This window comes from Typopeltis vanoorti, chromosome 4, assembly GCF_054136105.1.
Source record: "Typopeltis vanoorti isolate ZY-2024b chromosome 4, IOZ_Tvanoo_1.0, whole genome shotgun sequence".
Classification (NCBI taxonomy): domain Eukaryota; kingdom Metazoa; phylum Arthropoda; class Arachnida; order Uropygi; family Thelyphonidae; genus Typopeltis; species Typopeltis vanoorti.
Window position 1 is genome coordinate 148,733,807 of NC_143552.1, and position 14,069 is coordinate 148,747,875.

Below are 14,069 nucleotides of genomic sequence, written 5' to 3' on the forward strand. Positions count from 1 at the left end.
CCAGGTGAGTCAACAGCTGAAACTGCTCAACTGAGGTTTCTTTCTCTCTCTCTCTCTCTCTCTCTCTCTCTCTCTCTCTCTCTCTCTCTCTCTCTCTCTCTCTCTCTCTCTCTCTCTCTCTCTCTCTCTCTATCTATCTATCTATCTATCTATCTATCTATCTCTCTCTCTCTGAAAGAGTCTCATTGAAACAGTGCAATTGCTTTACAGAGATGCACACTTCTGTTTAAAAAATCAACAACAGGCTCACTCGCAGTTTGTCATACTCTCGAGGGATCAAGCAAGGATGTCCCCTCTCTGGTCAATTATACACACTGGCCATAGAACCCTTCTTAAAAAGAATACACGACGCCATCATCTCCAAACGAATCAGAATAATAGAACCACATCAAAAAATTACCTTATCAGCATATGCCGATGACGTCACTGTAATAGTACGAAATGAAGAAGAAATGACAGTAACCGAGGAAGCACACAGACTATATGCACAAGCCTCAGGGGCCAAATTAAATTCTGCCAAAACCACGGGCTTGTGGTCAGGCAGATGGAAGTCTAGAAATGATTCTCCGATCGAATGTACCTGGTCAAGCGAAGGACAAAGATTCTTAGGTGTGCACCTTGGCAACACCAAAATATATAACACACTGAACTGGACGCAGCTGCACAATCGTTTTAAACAGGTGCTAGGTAAATGGAACAGCGTTTGTTCCATGTCTTCACTTAGAGGAAGAGTACTAATAGTTAACCAGATGGCTGCTAGTGTCTTATGGCATACCCTCAAAGTACTCACACCTCCTGAAGAATTTCTCCACCACATTCAAAAGGAAATCAAACGTTTTCTCTGGAACAAAACTAACTGGACAACACACCCTCAACTCTGCAAGCCACTCAGCAAGGGAGGTCAAGGCCTGATTTCCATTGAAAACAAGATTCGATCCTTCAGGATAATCCTCCTCCTAAAGACACTTCAATGCAATCACACTTATGTAACCACCTTCGATTACATCACGAAAGCATCCACCAGAGGTCTTACACTTTCCACAATCCTCCGAATGGCCAGTCCTGCACCATCTCCTCCTAAACTACCTACCTTTTACAAAGATGCTCTACAGCGATGGAAAAACACAGGACTCCATCACACACTCACAGGATCAACAGAGTCAGCTGTACTTACAGAACCACTATTTTCAAACAAAAACATCACAAATCTCACAACTGGCCAGCCTTTTCTTTTCCCTACATGGAACTGGGCAGGAATAAGAGTCATAGGAGACCTCCTAACCCACACCCTAAAGTGGAAAGCATTCACAAGCCTACCAATGAATAACCCAAAAACTGAAAAACAATATCAACAGTTGCAAGCCTCCATTATAAAAGCCTATCCAGATATCGCTACACCTCAGGAAATCCGTATTCCTTCTAGAAACTGCTCGGGGCCAATATTTCATCTTGTACAATCTGAAGCCTCACTTCCAATTCATCCCTCCAACTACAAGAAAATATACCACTTCCTCATGTCAGTGTCCCCATCCTCACCATTCTTATATTCAGCCTTAACACTCTCATCTACAAGGCTGCATATACCACACAGTTTTCAGTGGGATCTGCCATATAAATCAAAATGTGCCAAACCAGATTCCGAAATACAGTGGAGATTATGGCATAACATCTTACCAACTCCTTCAAAGCTCTACAAATTTAAGCTAAGAGAAACGGATCTGTGTCCATTCTGTGACGTTTCAGGCACCCTGGAACACACATATCTGACCTGCCCTGCAAACAAAGTGATAATCACCTATGCCCTGAATACCGCCTCTAGCACCTGTAACTACACACACAGCCAAGAAGACTACTGGAATTTAGTCCACACAGAAGAAAACAGACACAGAACATGCAATTTCATCTTCATCTGCGCTAAGGCCGTCATCTACAGCTTTTACCTAAAACAGACAAGAAGTAACCAGCACCCATCGCTCACTGAAGCTGCACAAACCCTCATGCACATCCTCCGTCGGAAACTAAAAAGCAGGCTTCTATTGGAACTTGAGCACTTCAAAGAAACAAGAACTGTCGCGAAATTCCTAGAGGAGTGGAATCCAACTGGTACCCTCTTCTGGATTGACGACGACAATGTGCTCCATCTGAATGATAACTCAGAATGAAACTGAACTGTTAATTTTGAATATTCATTTATATCTCTATTGTACACCCGAAAGGAAAATGTTTTTTTCTTTCTCTGTAAATATATACTTATAATATGTAAATAGTCATTGTTGCCTATCGTGTAATGTTTATTTTAACAAGTTAAATAAAATAAAAAAAAAAATATATCTCTCTCTCTCTGCTGAATCTCAGCGTCGCTTTTATGCGCAAGTGGTGGCCAATGACGAGAGACTTCAACGCACACAATACACATAACGTACCGTAAGTTTGCAACCTGTTGTGGATGAATACATTTAAAACTGACAAAAATAAAATAAAATAAAATAACGCTTTATTGAACAGAAACGTCCCACTAATAAGATTACGTTTTTAATATTTATCCTTATGTTAATTGTTAATTTCGACATATCCTTATGTTGATTTCGACAAATGTATTACTAAAAATATATACTTGCATATATTATATTATAAAAATCTGGGAACAGGCAGCTTTAAATTTGTGTCCATAATTCGAAATAATTGAGTCAGTTTTGTTCTGAAGTACTGTAACATGTTTGATTAACAAATGTAATCCTCACTAAATATAGAAAGTATGTGAATACTGTATCGATTATAACTGTTAACAGCGTATGCCACCGTTCAGAAATTAAAAATTAAGAAAAGATATGCTCTTTCAACAGTCAACACTTTTAAGTATAGAAAGAAAAAAGAGAGAGAAGGATCATAAAGTTACAATAAATTTTACTTCGCATAGCGAAATGGATTGTGGTTTGTAATTGTGAATGAAATGAAGACAACGCAAGAAACTTCTCAGAAGGTGGCAATTAGAGTAAACAGTGTTTCACCTATTAACATTTTTCACTTTTTGTTTCCTTGTTTCGACAAATGGATGGTGTTTTATATACACACATCTGAAATGTCAATTCTAATGTCTAAATATGAATCTTCTTTGAAAGGAGTATTTGGTTTTAGCAATCTCATTTTTCCATTAAAATTGTTTTTCAAGCTTTATTTTCAATAGCAGTAAAAGAAACTAACAATCTTTTACGGTCGTTTGAGCATTAGTGATACGCAAAGTATTGCTGCAAAGATTAATATGATTAGTCTGATAAAAGAAATGTTGGCTCTTTTTTTTTGGGGGGGGGGGTCGAAAGTTTTTGAGCAGGCAAGAGAGAAACAATTCATGATAAAAAGTAGTTGAAACTGCACATATTATCATTACAGAAACTTCTGATTCAACATAATCTCGTTGGAAAATAGGCAGGTTCTGACAGTGGAAATTATTTGAAACGCAATTCACTTTGCAAATGCAGATTTGTAATATAATATGGTTTATTTATTAAAAATTAATAAACTTCTATTTAAGAATTATTATGCATCTTTATTTTTCTTCTTAAATTGAAGTAATGTTTTTATTTTTCACAATATTTAAAAAGTACTTCTAAACAAATATCATGCACCATATTTAAATATAATATGATGCAGCGATTAAATTAACGGGAGTAAGTACTGTTAGAAAAATGAAATTAGGCGGAATCAATCGACCGTGAGTTGCGGTGATTGATTTTATATGAGATGCCCATATAGGGTAACGGATGGCAATGCTGAACCAATGAAGTTTAACTGAGGTTCGGCTGTTGCTGTTATCCTGGGTTAATGAGTTCGCTCTCTTAGGTTTTGCCCTAAGGGAGCAATTGAGTTACCGGGGAAAGTGTTCTCCGGCACGGCCCGCTGAGGGGTACTTGCCGGTGAATTATGAATTATTTTCTTCGGAATGAGCGGTTCTGCTCGGTACTCGAGTTTCACTGAGTAGAACCAACGCTGAGATTTGGACGGTCTTTCGCCCACGAATGAGTGGCCTAGAGATCGTCCGATATTTTTGAGATATCACCTTTACTTACACATACGGTGATTGATTCATTCAATCCAATACCCTTGGAGGGTAATGGATGGCAATGCTGTAGCCAATGAAGTTCTAACTGAGGCTCGGCTATTGCTGTTACCCTCCTGCCATGATCAGAGCTTTAATAGCTCAATAACACCTTATCCCTACACTGTCCTCTACAGATAACGGGGAAGATGAAAAGCATTCTTGCTTCCCCCCTTTAAGCCAGTCCTTATAAGGACTATAAGGACTGTTAGAAAAATGATCCACTCTCATGTGGTGGCCGGGATAAGAATAGCTCCACCGCAAATCCATGCGTGTCGTAAGAGACGACTAAATGGACGCAGAGTTTCGAGAGTTTCACTCTCTTAAAGTTTTTGCCTTGAGGGAGCAATTTGAGTCTCCGGGGGGGGGTGTTCTCCGGCACGGCACGGTGAGGCGCTTTGTCGGTGAATGCCTTTCTCTGGAATATGAGTGGCGGGGTGAGCCCGTCACTGAATAGAACCAACGCTGAGTTGGACGGTCTTTCGGCCACTATGGAGTGGTCTAGGAATCGTCCTACCTAATTTTTTGAGAGGGCTTTACTTACATATCAGCCCCAATGTAGTTCGTACATGTCGTGCTAGGCGACTAAAATGGGTACCCAGGGAGGGTAATGGATGGCAATGCTGTAGCCAATGAAGTTCTAACTGAGGCTCGGCTATTTTTGTTACCCTCCAGCCATGATCAGAGCTTTATTTTGCTCAATAACACCTTATCTTTACACTGTCCTCTACAGATAACGGGGAATATGAAAAGCATTCTTGCTTCGCCCTTTTAAGCCAGTCCTTTTAAGGACTTTTAGAAAAACCGAGATGACTGCCACTTTCTGAACCAATAATCTGAGATCTTGATAATAAAATATAACAATTATTACGACATACTGTAATAAAGTTATGTGAATGGAATCTTAACAACCTCAGCATGTGTGTAGCTTTCTCGATCTTTGCAATGAGTTACCTTGGTATTAGACTACCTCTCGGACAGGGGCGGTCGTGCATTGTAGAATAGTAGTAATGTATTTCAAAAAAATGAATATGCAGCTCCTAGTCAGTGTTCCTTTGTTTTTTTTTTACTTCATGTATTGATGATACTAACAAACTTACAAATTTAGAGTCTAGTTTCAGTCGATTCAAATTTTGATAAGGTAATTTAGACTGATAGTTTGATTGAAATTAAGCTTAGGTTAAAATACTGTGGTATACTCAATGAATGATTCATGAAATCCAAACAACTTCTCTACTTCATAGACTTTCACGCTGCTACTTGAACACAAGTACTGCAATACCACGACAGTTGAGCTGATAACCGAGAATTACTCAGAACGGCGCGCAATTCTGGATATTCCTGATTTCGGAAAGTCTGCAAAGTGCGTGTAGTAGCTTTTTCCACATTTTCAACGAGTTGCCCTGGTGTTGGACTATCTCTGGGATCAGCCGAATTGTCTATTACTAAACGAAAGAGTCATACAGCTTCATTTCGGGAATATAAAATTACATCGGCAAAGTGGATATTAGATCCAACATTATTTCATAAATTATAGATTGTTTATTTCTGCAATTTTCCATTTAATATCTTCGGACTGGGATTGATCGCGTATAGGGGGGGGGGGGGAATACTGTACAGTAGCCGCCTCTTATCCGCAGAGGATATGTTCCAAGACACTCCGCGGATAGTACCGAACCCTATATATATACCGAATCCTATCATAAAATTAATTTATAAATTAGGCACGTTGTTAATCCCTAAAGTAAGGGATTAACAATAATAACTGATAATAAAATAGAGCAATTATAACGACATACTGTAATAAAGTTATCTGAATGTGAATGGAATCTTAACCTCAGCATGTGTATAGCTTTATCGACCTTTGCAGCGAATTACCTTGGTATTGGACTACCTCTCGGACAGGGGCGGTCGTGCATAGGCACTGCAGCACCCTCAATTTTTCTCGATATATAAATATATTTTTTTAATTTGTTTATATTTGCTTGTAATATTTAATTTGATCATCAATAATCCTATACAATTCTCTTATTTTCTATAAAATATAATAAAAATCCATCTTGTAGCACTTAGGAGGACGAAGGACGCTAGCAGCACTGCGTTTACCATAGTGTCATATTGCAACGCGCGCAAACGTATGCACGTCATAGTGAGATACGAGCTATTAGCGTAATGTGGCACTATCCGTTGCACAGTTCCACTGTTGTTTATATGTAGTTTGGGCCAGTAGTAGAGTGTTCGCAGTGCTTATCGTATCTACTCCGTCTCTTTAAATATTTGGACATTACAATTAAAGACATAACATTTGTTATAGTTTTTATTTTAGAACATTATTGGGGTTATGATAATGGATTTTATTTTTAAGTAATTTTGAATTATACTAAACTGTATAATTTTATCGATAATAAACAATATTTTTTCATGTTTAATTTTTTTTTTAATTTTTACCATAATTTTGATATTTTATCCAAACACGTATACACTGTACTTACAGAGATGTATATACATTTCGAAAGTTGCAGCACCCCATCCCCACGATTTCAAGCTGGATAATTGTGATGTCAGGTTTATTGTGTTCAAATGCCGATCAGTTTGTATTCGAAAGTCCCAGAGAATTTTTGCTGTTTCGTTTTCCAATATTGTTTCTATTTTATGCTTGCACCGGTTATCAGATGTAGGAAAGCCATATTTTTTGCATACATGCCAATGAATTATTTTGGCCACTTGATCATGGCAGTATTTATAATGAGTTTGAGCTATCTTGCTGCAGGCACTGATTACGTGTGCTGCGGTTTCATATTTTTGATCGCATAATATGCATTTTCTGTTAATATTGATGTTCAAAATTTGTGCTTTCATTGCATTAGTTTGTAATGCCTGTTCTTGAGCTGCTAGAATAAATTTTTTTGTTTCTTTTTTTAATATATCCATATTGTAGCCATTTGAACGTCTTGTTCACGTCAATTTTGTCCTCAGTATCTCTAAGAAATTAGCCATGCAAAGTTTTACTTTTTTCAGCGCACATATCGGTTATTTTGATTTTCCTTTATGTAATCGCATTTGTTTTCTGTTGCTTTCAGAAGATCCTCTTGTGTAACTGCTTGAACAATTTGCTCAGAGCTATTTGTCGATGTAACTTTTTAAGCTAATTTCTTCTTTTTCCACGGTCTGTCTCACTTGCAGCAGACCCCGTCCAACTATTCTACTTGGTAGGTACAACCGGTCAACATCACTTCGTGGATGTAATGTATGATGCATAGTCATTAGTTTTACGGTGCAGTTTGTCCAGGTCTTCTTTTGTCCAATCTATCATGCCAGCTGTGTATCGGATCACTGGTATAGCCCAAGAATTCATTGCTCTAATTGTGTTTAATGCATTCAGAATATTTCTAACTTTATTGGTGTATTCATTCTGCTGCTACCTGTTGCTTAAGTTTCGAGTGTAGAATGTCACTGACTTCTAATATTCCTAGGTATTTATAGTGTTCGTCAGCTGAAATTGCTTTTATATATTTCTCTTGATCAAAATTAAAATTGATAGTGTCATTCATTTTTCGTCGTTTAATAGATAAAATTGCGCATTTATCTAAACCAAATTCCAATTTGATGACCTGACAGAAAATACGAACTGTGTTCAGTAAAGAGTCGATTTGCTGGGGCGATTTTCCATATAACTTCAAGTCATCCATATACAATAGATGGGAAATTTTAATATTACATTTAGGAATTCCATATCCAAGTTTTGTTTTGTTTAGAATCATAGATTAAGTTATCAAAGAAATGTTGAAGAGGTGACAAGGTGACAAGGAATCACCTTGGAAAATTCCATGTCTAATGCTGATATCTCCGAATTGTTCATTATTCACTATTAAAGTTGTTTTCCATGATTTCATAGCAGCAGCCAGAAACCAACATATGTTTTTGATAATTCCAAATATTTGTAGTGATTTTAGGATCCAGGAGTGTGGGAGGGAATGCCTTCTTATACTCTATCCATGCCATGTTTAAGTTAGTTTATCGTCTTTTTGAATTTCTGAGAATTATTTTATTAATAAGGATCTGGTCTTTTGTTCCTGTGAATTTTTGAAAATTGCCTTTTTGTTCATTCGGATAAATCTGATTATCTGATAAGTAGTGGTTTATGGAATTTGCTATGATTGCCGTGAGCAGCTTGAGCATAGTTGGCGTTATTGGGCAATAGTTACTTGGGCCTGCATCATTATTCTTATCTTTCCTGAAGAGAAAAGTGAGCCCAGATGTCATCCAGTCTTCCACTGAGCCTTACTGCAGCAGATAATTAAATTGTTCTGTCATTCGATCATGTAGACTGGTTAGATGTTTTAACCAAAATCCACGTAGTTCGTCTTTGCCAGGTGCACTCCAGTTTTTAATTTTCTAGCTTGTGCACTGACCATTTCTTTAGTGATAATGCCATATTGCATTTGTTTTTGTTGTTCCATTTATGATTCTATTTCCTCAATCCATGAGGCATCTTTATTGTGTTCAATAGGATTATCCCAGATTGTCTTCCAAATTTGAATGTTTCTTCTTTTTCTAGTGAATGATTGTTTGCATTTGTATTTCTCTGGAGAGACTGAAGAGAACTGACGTTGGTTCTGTCGAAATTGCATATTTTGCACATATTGGTTTATTCTTGCTTCATACCTGTTAATTTTCTGTGCAGTCGTTATAATTCTTTGTTTTAGCTCTTCAGTAACTTCCGGAATAATTTTGTTGGCCAAATTATATGTGATAATCAGTTTCTTTTTGATGCCATTATTTTTCCGCTGTCCTTCTTTAAAACTCTTTAAGTTGCTCAAAACGAGTTGCTCAGCTCGAAGTTTGTTGACTTTTCGTTCTAACCGGATTTTCCATGGTGCAGATTGTTTCATCCTCGACTTTTGCCCTTGCGGTTTGCAACTAAGATTCACTGTAATGATTTAGGCTGTGCTGTATAGGAGCTGATTTGTTTCCTTTATGCTGTTAGTTGTGATGGTTTTAATCGCAGCATTTGCGTCTAAGAGGCGCTGTTTTAGCTTAGATTTATGTGAAGCTTTTAATGGTGGAAGTCTTATAGTCATGTATAGAGTTCATAGGTTTCAATATCCCTGTCTTCATTTTACATTGAACTGCTGTCAAAACATTCTGATGTATGCTGTTCTGCTTGATGCTTACTAAATTGAATTCGAAAGTTTGATATTGCCACCTCTTGGTGATTTGCTGTTAGTGGAGTTGTTGGTTTATTACGTAACTCTTGCAGCTCAAGTTCAGTGAATATTTTGTTACGGAAAATGAAATTCTTTTGTCCAAATGTCTTTGTTCTGTTATTGCAGATTCTGGGAATTTTGTTTCCATATTAAATGCACACGCTTTCTAAAACCTAATTTTTCTGGTATTGATCTGTAAAAACATTTCATAACTTCCCTGTTTTCTTCTATTAATCTATTTTTTACGTTTGGCTTCTTCCAGTCGGTCGCTTTTTTATTATTTTATATTTAATTTTTTGTTATTATTATAACTAAAAACAAAATATATAATAAGAAGATCGCCTTACAACGCAAATATGAAATGCAGAATGAAACTACTACAGAGACAAATTAATCTCTGCACAAAACAACATGGAACAAACCCGACATCTCATCAATGAGATGCTAGATTGTGCTCCCAATACCACCGCCTCTGAAACCATAAAACACAACTTCATGAAAGATGCTAAATTTCTAAAAATGAAGGACGCTAATTTTCTAAATTTCTAATTTTCATGAAGGACGCTAATTTTCTAAAAAAACAACTAGCAAATAACTTTAATCAATACTATGTAGGCTCTATCCAAGAACTACAGAGAAATATTCCTCCAATCACAAGAGATGATCCTCCACTTGGACCACAAGCAAAAGAGACATTATGGTTACCAACCATAAAAGAAACAGCCCCCCCCCACCCCCCCCCCCCCCCACCCCCCCCCCCCCCCACCCCCCCCCCCCCCCACCCCCCCCCCCCCCCACCCCCCCCCCCCCCCACCCCCCCCCCCCCCCACCCCCCCCCCCCCCCACCCCCCCCCCCCCCCACCCCCCCCCCCCCCCACCCCCCCCCCCCCCCACCCCCCCCCCCCCCCACCCCCCCCCCCCCCCACCCCCCCCCCCCCCCACCCCCCCCCCCCCCCACCCCCCCCCCCCCCCACCCCCCCCCCCCCCCACCCCCCCCCCCCCCCACCCCCCCCCCCCCCCACCCCCCCCCCCCCCCACCCCCCCCCCCCCCCACCCCCCCCCCCCCCCACCCCCCCCCCCCCCCACCCCCCCCCCCCCCCACCCCCCCCCCCCCCCACCCCCCCCCCCCCCCACCCCCCCCCCCCCCCACCCCCCCCCCCCCCCACCCCCCCCCCCCCCCACCCCCCCCCCCCCCCACCCCCCCCCCCCCCCACCCCCCCCCCACCCAGGGTGGGGTTGACCTGAACAAACCCGGACTGCGAAGGCCAACATCGAGGTGGTCCCAAGCCCTTTTCAGGGCGGGGTCTTCCGGGCCAGGTCATCTCCCTTCTTTTCCTGGTTATACTGTTCTGGGTTTGCTCGGCAAACTCATTCCTCTATAGAATTGTCTTCCACATAGTCTTTAGATTTATTTACACTTGTTAAATTTGCTTAGTCTCTCCTTTTTTTTTCCTTTTCAGGATTTTTCCTTTATAAAAGTGAAAAATCAACGACCGTTTTAGAAGCACCCCTGTGGGGGTCAACAGCTAAAACAGGTCAGCTGAGGCCTCTTTCATCTACTCTACTACTATGCACTCTATCTTTATTTCCTCTCCTACTATCTGCTGAATCTCAGCCTATCTTACTCCACAGGCCAATGATGAGATACGTTGAACTCACAAATTATTATTATTATTATATATATATAATATATATATATATATATATATATATATATATATATATATATATATATATATATATATATATATATATATATATATATATATATATATATATATATATATATATATATATATATATATATATATATATATATATATATTAAATATATATTAACTATATATATATATATTAAATATATATATCTATATATATTTAATATATATATATAGATATAGATATAGATAGGACACTATCTATTAGGAGATTAGGAGTCAGATTAGGACACTATTTCCTCATTTCGTTGTATAGGTGATTATTGATTATTGACATTAACATGATTAATGTTAATTAGTCGATTCTCGGCCTTTTGGCTAAGATGCGAGAAGTAGTTTTTTTAGTCTATTATGTTATTAAGAGAATATTAGTATTTATGCTATTGTATGTTTTTTTCCAAGTATTGCAGCAATATCGAGCCTTTTTGCAGACTTATTCCGAAGTAGTGACATCTGAAGACGAAGAAGTGCCTGGAGCTCGCCCCACGACTGCCACGATCTGCCCGAGTTTGGACTACCTAGAAGGATTAGCTCACTCCTGTGCCGTGACGTCATCCTGCCAACAGAATACCTGGAATCGCCCTGCCCGGGATTCAACGGACGCCGACGTCCGAGGGAGCTCCAAAACTTGCGGAAGGCCTGGGAAAGACTGCATGTGTGGTAAGAAGCCTTTGTTCTCTTTCCCGCGTTTTCTTTTGTTTGGGTTTTGCTCTTTGTTGGCTCGAATTTAAGCAGGAACTTTATTTTACAACATAGAGCCCTTACTTATTTCTTGAGCAATGTCTGCAGCCTTACATAGGGTGAGAACCCTTGGCTTTGAGATAGACGAGGCAATCGACAAGTGGGTCTTTGCTAAAACTATCAGCAAAAATGTAGGGGCGGAAAACATCTCTGGCTTTACACCATACGGGGGCGGCAGGTTCCAGGTGGTCTGTAAAACCGTTAGTACAAAAGAAAAATTAATGAAAGGGATCGAATGCGAGGGGAAAACGTTTTTCCCATTTGTAGTGGGAAAGACAATTAAAATAGTTAAAATAGATAGATTCCCTATTGAATATCTGGAGGATGACGACAACATAATAACTAAAGTTTTTTCTCCGTATGGATTGGTTCGGAATGTGAAAATCGGCACAGACGCCGACTTCCCACAGTGGAAATCGGGAGAAGTGTCCTTCTCCATCATGATGGACAAGGAAATTCCAAACTTGATTATGGTAGGCTCAGCCAGGGTAATGGTAACTTATCCTGGTGTGAGAAAACAGTGTTTTAGGTGCGGGTCACCCGAGCACCTGGCCGCAAATTGCCAGAAAGACAGATGCAAAAACTGCAGGAAGGCGGGTCACGAAACAGCACACTGTAAAGCGCCCTGCCTGAAGTGTAGAGATGCTACTCACAAGATCACCACCTGCCCTAAAAGAACAGCGGCGGAAAGAGCAGGATGCACCATTTCGCCAATCCCGGATAATAGTCCTATAAGTCCGAGACCTACAGACAGAGACACCCCTATGCCAGACAACACTGCGAAGGAGGCTCACGCTACAGATGCGACTACAACAGACGCTGAGGCCCTCCCCATTCCTCCCCAGTCGGATAACACGTCACCTCAACCAGCTAAAGAAAAAGAAACAGGAAATATGGAAACGTCCACTGAGCCAGCTGGAGAAAAAGAAAATATGGAGGCTGTCACTACTAAAACAACAGCGGTGGGAGCTACCCCTCCACGACCAGAGGTCGGAACAGTTGAATGGTTCCACAGCCCAGCGCGTGAAAGGTTAGGCCTTACATACAGTGAAGCTTTTGACATCATGGACGCATACAACAAAAGAAAAGAAAGAGAAGCTCGCGTTGTTGCAGAAGTAACCCCATCAAGCGAGGAACCCTCATCAGAGGAATCCGAATCAGAAGTAGAAGGAAGCAATGTGCAGGTTACGGAACCGGCTCTAAAGGAAGTCACGAACGGTTCCGTAATCCTAAAACACTCTAAGCAACCCCAGTATGTTAAAGACAAACTGTTCAAAAAAATGGGTAAAGATGGGGAACCTTCGTTCTTATTCCTCAGGAACAGCACGGGGTTCAAATGGGGAGAACTGTACTTCGCGGATATCACCAAGGCCGAACCAGATCCAGTCCAGTGTCACCTAAAACTGAACCAGACCCAAGCTACCGCGTTTTGCGAATTGCTAAATTCGCTGTCGCATGCGGAAATGAGCTCCTCCCTTCTCCCTTTCTGTTCCCATATCTGTCTAGTGAAGTGTATGATTGTATGTGTGTGTAAATGTATGTGTATCCTCTATTCATTTGTTTTCCACTCACTCTCCCCGGACAACCACCTGAAGAGGTGACTGGCCGGGGGGGGCTGGGAAAAAGAACGGATGGAGGGAGGAAATGTCGGAGATCTGTTTGGTTTATCACTCTTGAAGTGAGGCCAGGCAGATCGACTGAGGCCTCTGTACCTAACTACTACTATCAACTCTACCTATCTACTCCTCTCTTACTATCCAGCTGACTCTCAGCACAACTTTGTACTCTTAAAAGGCCAATGATGAGATGATATGAACTCCCATTCTATCTTATATATATATATATATTAAATATATATTAACTATATATATATATATATTAAATATATCTATCTATATATATTTAATATATATATATATATATATATATAATGTTAATTAGTCGATTCTCGGCCTTTTGGCTAAGATCAAAGTGTAGTATAGTTTCTGTTCTTAACCGTTAATATCGGTACGAGTCTCATCGGGTTTCACGATATTTAACGGGAAATTTGCAGAACTTCCTAAACCCCAGACTGGGGAAATATCAAACACTTGGTGGTGGGAATAGTTAGGCTCCCCCATCTGATCATGCCCTCCATTCTGCCGCGTGTGTGTACTCTCGGAATTGAGGTTGACGCCACAATACCGGCAAGGGCGATGGCCAAAGCTATCATAGACTGCGTCGGCGCAGAGAACATTTTTGGATTTACCCTTTATGGGGGTGGAAGATACCAGGTAGTGACCAAAAATATCGAGAACAGAGAAAAGCTTC

At 40.2% G+C, this 14,069-nt stretch overlaps 1 pseudogene; it reads left to right on the forward strand.

The window, feature by feature from the left end:
• The first annotated feature begins 13,699 nt into the window (after nt 1-13,699).
• LOC150107743 (U2 spliceosomal RNA) lies at nt 13,700-13,820 on the forward strand (annotated as a pseudogene).
• The last annotated feature ends 249 nt before the right edge of the window (nt 13,821-14,069 follow it).